The 12,186-nt window shown below is 42.6% G+C and overlaps 1 non-coding gene across 1 annotated transcript; it reads right to left on the reverse strand.

The window, feature by feature from the left end:
* Positions 1-282: 282 nt before the first annotated feature.
* On the reverse strand, positions 283-389 carry LOC130460236 (small nucleolar RNA R71). The gene has a single exon (XR_008920171.1). It is a non-coding gene; the product is annotated as a small nucleolar RNA R71 (small nucleolar RNA).
* Positions 390-12,186: the final 11,797 nt, after the last annotated feature.

The raw sequence follows: 12,186 nt of genomic DNA on the forward strand, positions 1-12,186 counted from the left end.
ATTGAACCCCAGCTGATAAACATGATCGAGAGACACCAATTCGGTGGGGAAAAGGGTGAAGATCCTAATCTCCATATTCAGTCTTTCATTCAGTATTGTGCCACCATTAAGCAGAAGAATTTAACACCGGAGCAAACTATGGAGATACTCTTTCCATTTTCATTGAGTGGGAAGGCAAAGCTATGGATTAACAGTCTCAACCGCGCAGCCATGAAAATCACCGATTGGAATTCCTTGGCCCTTGCATTCTATGTTAAATATTTCCCACCTGAGAAGACAGTTCGTCTGAGGGGTCAGATATTAGGTATCTCTCAACAAGAAGATGAGAGTTTGTTCGAGGTTTGGGAGAGATTCAAGGACTTGCAAAGAGAGTGCCCGCACCATGGTTTGGATGACTGGTTCCTGGTTCAGCAGTTCTATAATAGTCTGGGTAATGAGTCTAGGTGTCTTTTGGATTCAGCTGCCAGTGGGAGATTTATGCAACTGGAGGTGCCTAGAGCTTTAGAGGTGATTGAGGAGATGGCCATCCATAGTGCCCAATATGGGAATCCTAGAGGTTTTGCCGACTGGGGTGTTAAGCATGAGATGAATTCTATTGAACAACTTACTGCTCAGCTAACTGCCTTACATCACAAGCTAGATAATATATAGATCGCATCTTCCCAATCCACCCAACATGCTAGTGTCGCTGTAATGAGTGCCCAATCTGCCAATGTCTGTAATAGTTGTGGGATGCAAGGCCATTATGCACAGGAATTCCGGAGCTCTATTGAACAATGCAATGCATTCCAGTCCTACAAGCAGAACAATCCGTACTCCAACTCTTACAATGAGGGGTATAAAAATAACCCCCTACTATCATATAGGAGTACTAATGTCCAGAACCCCCATCAGATTCAACACCCTCCACCACCACAACAACAGTACAAACCGCCACCACAACAGTCATATCAACCGCGGAGTAACTACAACCCGCAGCCTAGTGGACCACCTGGTTTTCCTCCACAACCTCAACCCACACAACCTGACCCCATGCTTGTAGAGATGAGGAATATGATGTTGGAATTGCAGAGATCTCTGAGCGAAAAGGATGCCAAAATCGATGCCCTCACTGCTCATAACAAGATCATGGATAAACAGTTGGCACAAATGGCTACTACTCTTGCAGAGAGACCCAAAGGTCAACTCCCTTCACAGCCTGTGACCAGAGAGTCTGTAAATGCTGTCACTTTGCGGAGTGGATATGAGTATGATGGGTCGCCTATGACTATTGAAGAAGAGGTTGAAGTACCTGTAAGTGGTGCTGTGCCAAGAGAAAGTGTGGTCAAGGAGAAGGAAGCTAACACAAGGGTTGAAAAGAAAGTTAAGATACAAGTTCCACATATCAAACTTCCCTTCCCTCATCGTCAGCTAAAGAACAAGCTAGACAAGCAGTTTGGTAAGTTCTTAGAAGTGGTAAAGAATCTGCAGGTAACGGTCCCTTTCACTGAATTAATTACTCAAGTACCTGCATATGCTAGGAAAAGAGCATTTAGTGAGGTGGAGACTGTTGCATTCACTGAGGAATGTAGTGCCTTACTACAGAATAAGTCTCCACCCAAGTTGAAGGACCCCGGGAGTTTCTCTATCCCTTGTAACATTGGCAACCTTTTTATTGACAAAGTCTTATGTGATTTAGGTGCCAGTGTTAGTGTCATGCCCCTGTCTGTATGTACTAAGTTGAACATGGGTGATTTAAAAGTTACCAACATAACTCTGCAAATGGCTGATAGATCTGTAAAATACCCTTTAGGTGTTCTAGAAGATGTGCCTGTTAGAGTAGGTAAATTTTTTTTATTCCTGTTGATTTTGTTGTGTTAGACATGGAAGAGGACAGGCAGATTCCTATTATTTTAGGTCGACCTTTCCTACACACTGCGGAGGCAATCATAGATGTCAAGAATGGTAAGTTGACCTTAAATGTGGGGGATGACAAGGTTACTTTAAATTTAACTTATGTTGCTAAGAGCCCTATGGTAGAGGAGTCATGTTTTGGAGTCAATGTTTCTAATGATTATTTTAATACTAAATTGACTCATACTAACTCCAACAATCCTTCGAAAAAAGTGCATGTTTTAAATTGTTTTGCAGGTGGAGGTGATCGGAGTATGAACTCTTTGGCATGGGTTCGAAAGGAGGCACGATTTAATGATGCTGAGACCCGAAAGGCCGAAAGCTCGGTGAACGGTGGGCACCGCATTCATGATAGGGGTCGTGATCTGTCACTTCCCGCACCACAAAGCTCATCCAAGGCAATTGATTTGACACCAGATGGAACCATCTTTGGTGCCCCCATTCGATGAGTTGTCGTGGCTCTCATCCCCTTCCTTTCGCTGTCTACACATAAACTGAGATTGTGTAATGGGGACATTGCATCAATCTAATAGGGGATGAGTATTTCACTATCCATTTACTGCTTTTCGTAGTGTATTTTTCGCTTTCGTTTGTGTGTTTTAGTATAATTTTTGAGCAAGTGTGTGTTTCGTTGTAGTTTTTGGTGTTAGAAAGGTGAGAAGAGGGTATTTTACGGTTTGGACGTTTAATGCTTTGCAGGTCTAAGGCTCCAAGTTCGAAAAAGTTAAATTCAAGCTGAAACGGAGTAGCCCGCATTTCGCCCGACCCGGATCGGGCGAGGAGCACCCGATCGGGCGTGTGTCGATTCAAGGAAAATGTTGGAAAATCGCCCGAGCGGGCGACAGTTGCCCGATCGACAGAAAGGGCGAGTCAAATGCCCGATCGGGCGAAATTCCCCCCGATTGGGCGGTTTGTGAAGACATCAGTTCGAGGGTTTGAGATGATTCTGGGTTGGAAAAAGTCGAAGAAAATGGGCATCACATTTCGCCCGACCCGGATCGGGTGATGAGCGCCCGATCGCGCGCGCATAGAAAGAAGAAAAAGGTTCAAAAATCGCCCGATCGGGCGAGCTGCTGCCCGATCGGGGGAAGCGCGAATCAGCGATATTTCTTCACGGGCTGCTCACCTTCCTCATTCTTTTCTTCATCTTCAACCTCCTTTTCTCTCTCTTCCTCCATTAAACCCCAACTCTCACAAACTTCAATCCCTCATATCTCCCTCAAATCTCCACCACACTCTATACATCAAAATCACCCTCTCATCATCCTCTACAACCTATACCCAACCAATTTCAGTTTACTCCACTCTCCACCAAACCCCCAAATTCAACCAAAAACTCAAAACACCACCAAAAATTCAGATTTTCACAATGACAAACCGACCAAGGAGGAGTTGCACCACACAACCAAGGAACCAACATGAGGCTGTTAGGTTATGATTCATATGACAAAACATAAATCATGCGGAAAAACCATAAAGCCAGGAAAGCATATTATTTACACATAATCATTTAGCATAGTTTAGATGCATACACTTTGTTGCGTGCCCTCCCTAGCTGCGCCCGAACCGAAAAAGAACAAGTCTTTAGGACTCCAAGTGTCGTCCCTCCGTAGATAGTCCACAGCACGTCCGGATCCGCCTTAAGCTTGACCAACTAGAATCGCCCTTAAGGTTGCTTAGGAATTTCGGCTATTTAGGTGCAAGTGTATGGCTGATTTTTCTTCAAAATCTTACCTTTAGAATACTTCAATTGTATCTATAAATTATGACCCTAGGGACCTATTTATAGAGGTATGGAAAAGGAACTGGAATCCTACTAGGATACGAATTAATTAAACTAGAATCCTAGTAGAACTCTTATTTAATTAGTTTATCCTTTTAGGATTAGGAATTTAATCATATATCGAATCCTGATAGCTTTAGGATTCGTATATGAACACAAACACACACACGCACGCACAGCAGCCCATGAGGGGCGCCATGCGCGCGCGCGCAGCCCGCGAGCACTTGCAGCCCATTGCGACGAGGCCCACACGCTGCCGCAGCCTTGGCGCGCGCTAGGCCTGCCTTGCGGTGGGCCTGGCGCAGCCTTGGCTAGTGCGTTGTGGCGCGCTGGCTTGCTGGGCGATGGCCCGGCTTCGTGCTGGGCCTTCGTCTGGCAGGCCTCGTCCGATGCTAATTTGTACGATACGCTTCCAATTAAATTCCCGATTCCGGAATTTATTTCCGATACGAACAATATTTAATATTTCCGATTCCGGAATTAATTTCCGTTTCGAACAAATATTTAATATTTCCGATTCTGACAATATTTCCGTTTCCGGCAATATTTCCGATTCCGGCAATATTTCCATTTCCATTAATATTTTCCGATACGTACCATGTTTCCGTTTCCGGCAACATTTACGACTTGGATAATATTTATATTTCCGATACGATCCATATTTCCGTTTCCGGTAATATCATCGTTTCCGGAGTATTCATTTCTTGCTTGTGACGATCTCAGCTCCCACTGAAACCAAGATTCGTCGATTCCGAATATCCATAGATGTAGTATTTAATGCCATTAAATACTTGATCCGTTTACGTACTATTTGTGTGACCCTACGGGTTCAGTCAAGAGTAAGCTGTGGATTAATATCATTAATTCCACTTGAACTGAAGCGGCCTCTAGCTAGGCATTCAGCTCACTTGATCTCACTGAATTATTAACTTGTTAATTAATACTGAACCGCATTTATTAGACTTAATATTATATGCATACTTGGACCAAGGACAAGTGTGCATTACCTAATTCCTTTGTCGCTCGATGCTTGCTCTTGAACATAAGGTAAGAGTTGTCATCCTTATTATGTCCAGAGGTGTTTCTCAGTTTCAGAGTTCAACTGATCAAATAAACAGATAATCATAGCTTATGATTCATCCGAGCACGGCCATGCATTTTACAGTTTCTAGCTCTCCGAGTGGCCTTGTACCACTTTTAAGCATCTCATCCCGATTTATGGGAGGACAATCCAATCTTGCGATCTTGAGATTAGACTTCGTTTAATAGGTGATTACCTGAGCGTTGCCTTTATAGCCTCCTTTTACGGTGCGACGGTTGGTCAACGTCAAAGTAACCAGTTCTCAAACAAGTAATCTCAAATCACTCAGGTATTGAGGATTTAGTGTCTAATAATTTTAATGAAATTTATTTATGACAGGTTTTCATCTCTTACAGTAAATTTCATAGGTCTGTCCGATACTAGTCTTCCCAAAGTAAGTATCTATGCAAATGATTATGACATTGCCATGTCCACATAGTTCAAGAAACAAAACTACTAGTCATCTTGCATCCTAGTCGTCTAACGTTTTCTATGCGTCCAATTTTATAGAAAACTCCGACCAGGGACCATTTTCAACTTTTGACATTCAAGTTCACTTGATAGATATTTCTTAGTCACAGGACTGGTCCTGACAGTCTATCTTGAATATTTTGTCAAATTGAAGGGACTCATCATTTAATAAACCACAAATTAAATGGAAAAATGAATTCTATTAATTTATTGTGAATGATTAACCAATAATGTTTTACAAAGAATTAAACTCTAAAACTTTAAAACATCAAACAAGGACATCAAAGCCATTCTCCAATATGCTTGATTCCCATAGCTGCAGTGTGCGAGTTGTGCTTCGCCTGCGGTAGAGGTTTAGTCAATGGATCTGATATGTTGTCATCAGTTCTAATCTTGCTTATCTCGACTTATTTTCTTTCAACGAACTCTCGTAGAAGGTGAAATCTACGAAGTACATGCTTGACTCTTTGGTGGTGTCTAGGCTCCTTTGCCTGTGCAATAGCTCCGTTATTATCACAATACAGGGCTATTGGTCCTTTAATGGAGGGGACTACACCAAGTTCACCGATGAACTTCCTTAGCCATATAGCTTCCTTTGCTGCTTCATGTACAACAATGTACTCCGCTTCAGTTGTAGAATCCGCAATGGTGCTTTGCTTAGCACTTTTCCAACTTACTGCACCTCCGTGAGGCAGAAGACAAACCTGTGAGGGGGTCGAAAAAGCACGAGGCTAATGCGTGACCTCGTCCCTCGTGGGTGTGATGATTCTTTTTATTCAATCAAGTGTAATTGGATTTCCTGTGAGTTTACACCCAATTGACTAGTAATATAGGAGTCGCCATTCAGTTTTTGACAACAATGAGAAAAACTGACAAAACCCGGTTATCGTGACATAAAGGGAGTGCAATTATGTTTGACCACGACGGCCGTAGGTTCCCTTATGATCCCTGGTGTGGGGATCTCTCAACATACACCCGCAAGGTAGAGATTGAGGGTTCGGGGGACTGTAACTACCGAGAGGAGTACTTCGCTCGTCGATAACTCCAGAGGCAGGATATCCTTACTAGCTCAGCATAAATAATTGAAGGGACATGCGTTAACTATTAAACTAATCTGAGTTGATTTTAGCAATATGCAACATATAATACTAGATCGATCGCGATTATCTGATTTAAATAGCATTAAGGGACCTAGCATGATAATCCAATTTCCCAAAAATATTATATTTGCTAGGCGTGATAGAACAATCAGATTTAGTTAGTTTAACAATTCATAAAAAGGGCGAGGAAAGCAATTAAATCATCGAAAAGGGACACATTACGACGCACCCTTGAGAGGTGCGTCACGGTTCTCAGAAAACTAACCACTTTGACTTTGCTATTTCTCCTTTTTATTTAATGAATCTCAATTATGGGACAGGATACGTTCTGTTCGATTTATGGATCTATTGCGACAGAACGCGTGAACAATTTCGCAGCGTGAGGCTTAGTCTTAGGGGTTTAGAGTCAATACTCAGAATATAATTGTGTGTTGTGTTCACGTCGAATTTGGGGCTGTATTTATAGGGAAGAGTTTGTGGAAAGATAGAATTGCAGAGCCCAAATCCACAAAGAATTAGGGAAAAACACGTACCCAGGTATTTTCAGCGCCCAGTGCTGGGCGTCAAAGATTTTGGCGCCCAGCTCTGGGCGTTGAAAATAGGATCCAGGCAATTTCAGCGCCCAGCTTTGGGCGTTGAAATTGCTGTTTGGGCCGTTTCTTTGTCAGATTCGGATTCCTAGAATCCGGAGTGTTTGAGATTTAATCGAGTCTTTTAGTGCGTATCAATTTCATGACGGAATGCGTCTGGGCCCGTTACGAACTCTAGGCTCGTTAGGATTTTAATTAATACGTAACTCTTATTTCCGAATCATAATAGGAATAGGATTCTCGCAGTTTTCTATCTCATTTAGGATTTATGTTGGAATGCAACACCTAATTCTGACAGGTTTCTATCTTTTATGAATTGCCACTTTTAGAAGCTACCCTTTACGGCAGTTACTATTTTTAGCAGGTTTCTATAAATAGCTGGTTTCGGGTGAAACGAGAAGGGTGATTGAGATTCGTTATTTTATAGGAGATGCGTTGTCAAGTGGAGATTTATGTTTTCATCATTGAACCTTCCCTTTCGGGAATGGGGACAAAAGTAGGTGTCTACAGTTAGCCCCCACTTTGACTGAGTCTTGGAGTAAGACGATGGTCAAAGTATTAGACGGAGTGCGTCACACAAGCCATGATGACCTGTTTTTTGCGAGGGTCTCACGAGCCCCCGAGTGATAACATTTGACTTAAGGGTCATCACTTTGAAGTGTCGACATATCCCTCACGTGTCATTGGGATTTGTCAACGGATAGTATAGAAACTCCCTCACTTTGTCACTGGGAGTAGCTACAGATGTTTTCGAAATCAAAGCTATAAAGTGTAATTGGGCCTGGCCAAGCCCAACCACGAGGTAAAAAATGTTTTTAAAGATTCTCATTTTCAAGGCTAGTTAAACGAGAAAAACCCCCTTGTTTTTATAGGACGTAAAACGAAGGAAAATCCAGCACATCGCTCTTTTTGGAAAAAACGGAAAACCAATCCTTTTAATTTTTGGAAAAGGGAAAACCAGAAAAAGTTATCGCTGCAGCGACTAAGGACCTACGCGACTTGTGACGTAGACCCCGCCGGCTAAAGACGGCGAGCCTGTCCGCTAAGGGTGGACGCCCCGTCCGAAAAAGTGGACGAATCTTGTTTTTGAATATTTGAAAATAAGGACCTACGCGGCTTGTGACGTAGACCCCGCCGGCTAAAGATGGCGAGCTTGTCCGCTAAGGGTGGACGCCCCGTCCGAAAAAGTGGACGAATCTTGTTTTGAAATTTGTTTTGTGTTTATTTTTTGAAAATAAGGACCTACGTGGTTTGCGCCGTAGACCCCGCCGGCTGAAGATGGCGAGCCTATTTCATTTTGTTTTTTGAAGATTCTACTTTTCGAAAACTGAGGATCTGCGCGGCTAGTGACGCAGACCCCGCCGGCTGAAGATGGCGAGCCTATTTTGAATTTGAAGACTTTATTTTTCGAAAATTGAGGACCTGCGCGGCTAGTGACGCAGACCCCGCCCGCTGAAGGTGGGCGAGCCCTGTCCGCTAAGGGTGGACGCCCCTGAATTCGTCTTTTCGATTTGGAACTCGCGTGGTTCGTGGCGCGATCTTGCCCGATTGAGGTGGGCAAGTCGTGATTTCTTTTGAGAATTTCTTTTATTCATTCTTGCAAGAGCGAATTCTTTCGAGGGATGGTCGGATTTAGTTGTAACCTGAATGTGGGTTGACAACGTGCTTAGACGGACCATTGTCTTGTGGTCATCATCTTTCATGGTTTTGAGCTAGTCTTTATGGCTCAATCTTGCCACTACCTGGGTCCTTGATTAGGGGACTATGTATAAGTGTCAATGGCGACCTTTGTCTCGAGGTCGTAATCCGGTTTTATTTTTTTGAGACATCCAAACACGGGACTTCGTACAGCGTAGTCTGGGAATATTGTTTTAACTTTTCATACTCTCTTTTGAAATGTATATTTACTTTCGAGCACCCAAGCATTCGTGCTTGACGGTCATTTCTTGTCAAAGGGGTTCCTTGGGGATACGCAATTTGTGATGTCCTTGATCGTGTTTGGGATTGTGCTAGTAAGTGCGAGCGATCTTTGTAGTGGTGTGCTACTCTTAACAAAGTCGTGAGGTGCAACTTTCAGTGAGGAAATTGGCAATTTTCGAGTCGAATGGATGCGGCAGGGCCCAATAGAAGTTAGGGCTTTTTTTTTGAGCCTGGGTTCATTTTCGGCGCCCAGGCCTGGGCGTTGAAATAATTCACGCCCAGGTGGGGCGTTGAAAATGTTGTTTGGGCTGGTCTTTTGATGACACAGTCGGCCTCTTGTTCATTCGTCTATTTCACTTGGAAGTTCTATGTATTCTTTTGTTTTTTTCTTTGTTTTTAGAACGTGATGAATTTTTTGAGAAGCCGTAGCCGATTGGTGGACTACGGTGCTTGTCGCTTTGGGGCGATTATTTTAAGGAACTGTTGCTCTTAAGGCGTACAGTTATTGCGATAGTTGGGCGAGTCTATATGGCCCGAGGAACATACCTTGAGGCGTAAGACTTTGACCGCTCTTGTTGTTGTATATTTTTCTTTTTGAACGCGTTCGTGAATGTTCATACTTAAAATGATGATATGTATGTGCGAACGAGCGTTCATAGAATGGCCGTTGTGTGCGGTCCATTAATCAGTTTGGTTGAATCATTTTTTTTGAGCAATGACTGATTTTGAATAGTTTGCTTAGAAGCTTGATAGGGTTCAGGCCCATTCATTAAGTGGGATCAAGCATCGTGCCCTTCTTGATCGTTCAAACATTTGCTTCGAGTTTTTTTATTTTGCTATGGTCGTTTCGTAGCTTGGAGCCCCCAAGTATGCATGTTGGGATGCTTCCTTTTGGCGTACGATTTTTGTAGGTTCTTTCGAAAAAGATGCCTTGGGGTTCCTGCTCGTGTGGGTGCGAGCTATCCCTTCCGTGGTAGGTAATGTTTTGCTACCTTTAATCCTTAATGTAGAAGTCGTGTGGCTTGCATTTTGAATTTGGGCGATAAGTAGTCTTTGCCTCTTTTACACATGCTCTTTGGTCGTGCCCGCATTAGTGCAATATGCCTTACTCTCTTTTTTTAGACTTGTACTGTGGGATGGTTGAACTTATGGTGCAACGTAGGCTTGTGTGGCCTAACGGCGTGTCTTAGAACATTCCTCCAAGTGTTGGGATACCATTATTATTTTTTGCATTGCAGTACTTCGTCACGCCTTGTTCAGGTGCTCGAACAAGTGTAGCACCTTCTGCGTGGGTTTGCACGGCTTATTACTTCGTTCGATGCGAGGATTCATAGGTGTTTCTTTCTTTATTTTATATCTGGGCAAAACTTGGCTAGCAGAAAGATTCAGCGCCCAGGCTGGGGCGTTAAAGATATCGGCGCCCAGCTCTGGGCGTTGAAAATGATTTCTGGGTATATTTTGACAGTTCTTATCCTTGATTTTTCTTTCGCTTTTGCTTTGGAACGAGGTAGACTGTGTAACGGGCGCGTAGAGGGCGAGCGTTAGGTGCAGTAGTTTGATCGGAGTTTTGGTGACTCGCGATTTTCAGTTACCCTTGTTAGTGGGGTGACTTTATATCTTCTAAGTAGTGCTTTAGAATTTGGGAGGGGTTGTAGCCATTCTAAGGTTCGTTTTACACGATTAAAGCTTAGGATTGTGCCCCTATGATGTATGTATAGCATTAGCGTCGATAATTTGCGATGAAATCGTCATTTCGAGCATTTTTAGTGTGTTTTTCTCAAGCCTCCAACTGTAGCTACGGGATTGACTTGGTGCTATAATGCCTTGCATACGTTTTTATGCATTCATGGTGACATGGATCATGAATAGTTTGAACCAGACTCGTTTAGTGCGAGGTACGTTCGAGTAGTAATTTGCTACTTCTTTTGTAAATGTCGTATTGTGCGACATTGCCATGGTCAAGGTAGTCACATGTTGAAGTGTGCCTTGGCCAAAAGCTAGGTGCCTTTCTTTACCCATAATCATATTTAGAAATATCTTGGACTCACTTGCAAAACGCATACTTAGATTAAACCAATGACACTTTATTATGTTCGAAGAAGTCTTTGAAAATTATTTGGAAATTATTTAAAATCCGAATCCTACTGTGTACAGTCCGAGGTGTCCTAAGTAAGTTGACTTATAGAAGGGTTCGTGAGTGAATCAAAATACTGTTATGTTTTTTTGGAATGCTGTCTAAGGATTTGCTGGAAGCCAGGGTGCAGGCGCCAAGATTTTACTTGTGCCTGTGCGGCACATGCATTAGGCTTTTAGGGCCATATTTTCCAGGATTGCGGGAATATAAACCGTTTTCAAATCGACTTAGATTTACTTGGTGTATGTCTGTAAAAAAGGTCAAGGTATACTTAGTTCTTTCCCTAGTTCTTTCATTTCAATTTTTAGCCCCTAGTTGCTATTATGTCTTCCCATTAATGATGCTTTCAGATTTCGATTTTAGATGCCCGTGTCATATGTCTGAGTAGGGTGAGCCTTGGTTAAGTGCCAAGTCCTATTGACAATGTCTGTCTTTTTTTTTTTCAAAGGGGATTCGCAAGCATTTGAATTACCATGAACGGGTGCCCTGAGTTCGAAGGAACAATGGGGCAATGCCGTAGAACAATTCTCTTTTTTTTGCAAGCTTACTGCCTTTACTACTTGTTGGCGATTATGACTGTGTCTAGTGGTGAAAGAAGGTCTTTAAGCGAACGACTATGTCTAGTGTGAAAGAAGGTCTTTAATTGAGTTAGTTCGCTTTAGGGAGGGTCAAGTTGAGTACTTTAGAGGTCATGGACGCTTGCGCTAGCCCCCATTCAATTGAGGCAAAGCAATTTTTTTAGTCTTGGCTAAGTGCCTAGGAGTGTGAGTGCTCCTTCTGGCAAGGGTACGTGCCCTTATTATTTTCCGATGTGTGCTCATTAATTTTGGCATCTTGATGACTTGGATTCTTCCTTTGACTTAAATTTTTCTTTCAACTTGGATTGCAAGTAATTAAATTTCAATAAGGGACTCTATTTCTTATTCTTGTTTTTCTATAGGCTTTAATATTTTTGCAAATTGGTTGGACCGAATCATGGATTGCCTACGTATCCGCCTTAAATAGATTTAATTTGGAATCAGGTCTTGCGTAGTTCTTAGCCTAGAAAATGGTTTCTTAGAATGCCGAATTCGATAAGTATGTTCTGAGGTGGAAACATATTATTTGAAACGGTTGAATAAGTGAAGTTTATTATTATTTTAATCTGCTGCCTTGCCGTAAGCCAAAAATTTGTTTTATATTATTCGAGTACATGTATTTTTTGGTGGTACGTA

This window comes from Spinacia oleracea, chromosome 4, assembly GCF_020520425.1.
Source record: "Spinacia oleracea cultivar Varoflay chromosome 4, BTI_SOV_V1, whole genome shotgun sequence".
NCBI lineage: Eukaryota > Viridiplantae > Streptophyta > Magnoliopsida > Caryophyllales > Amaranthaceae > Spinacia > Spinacia oleracea.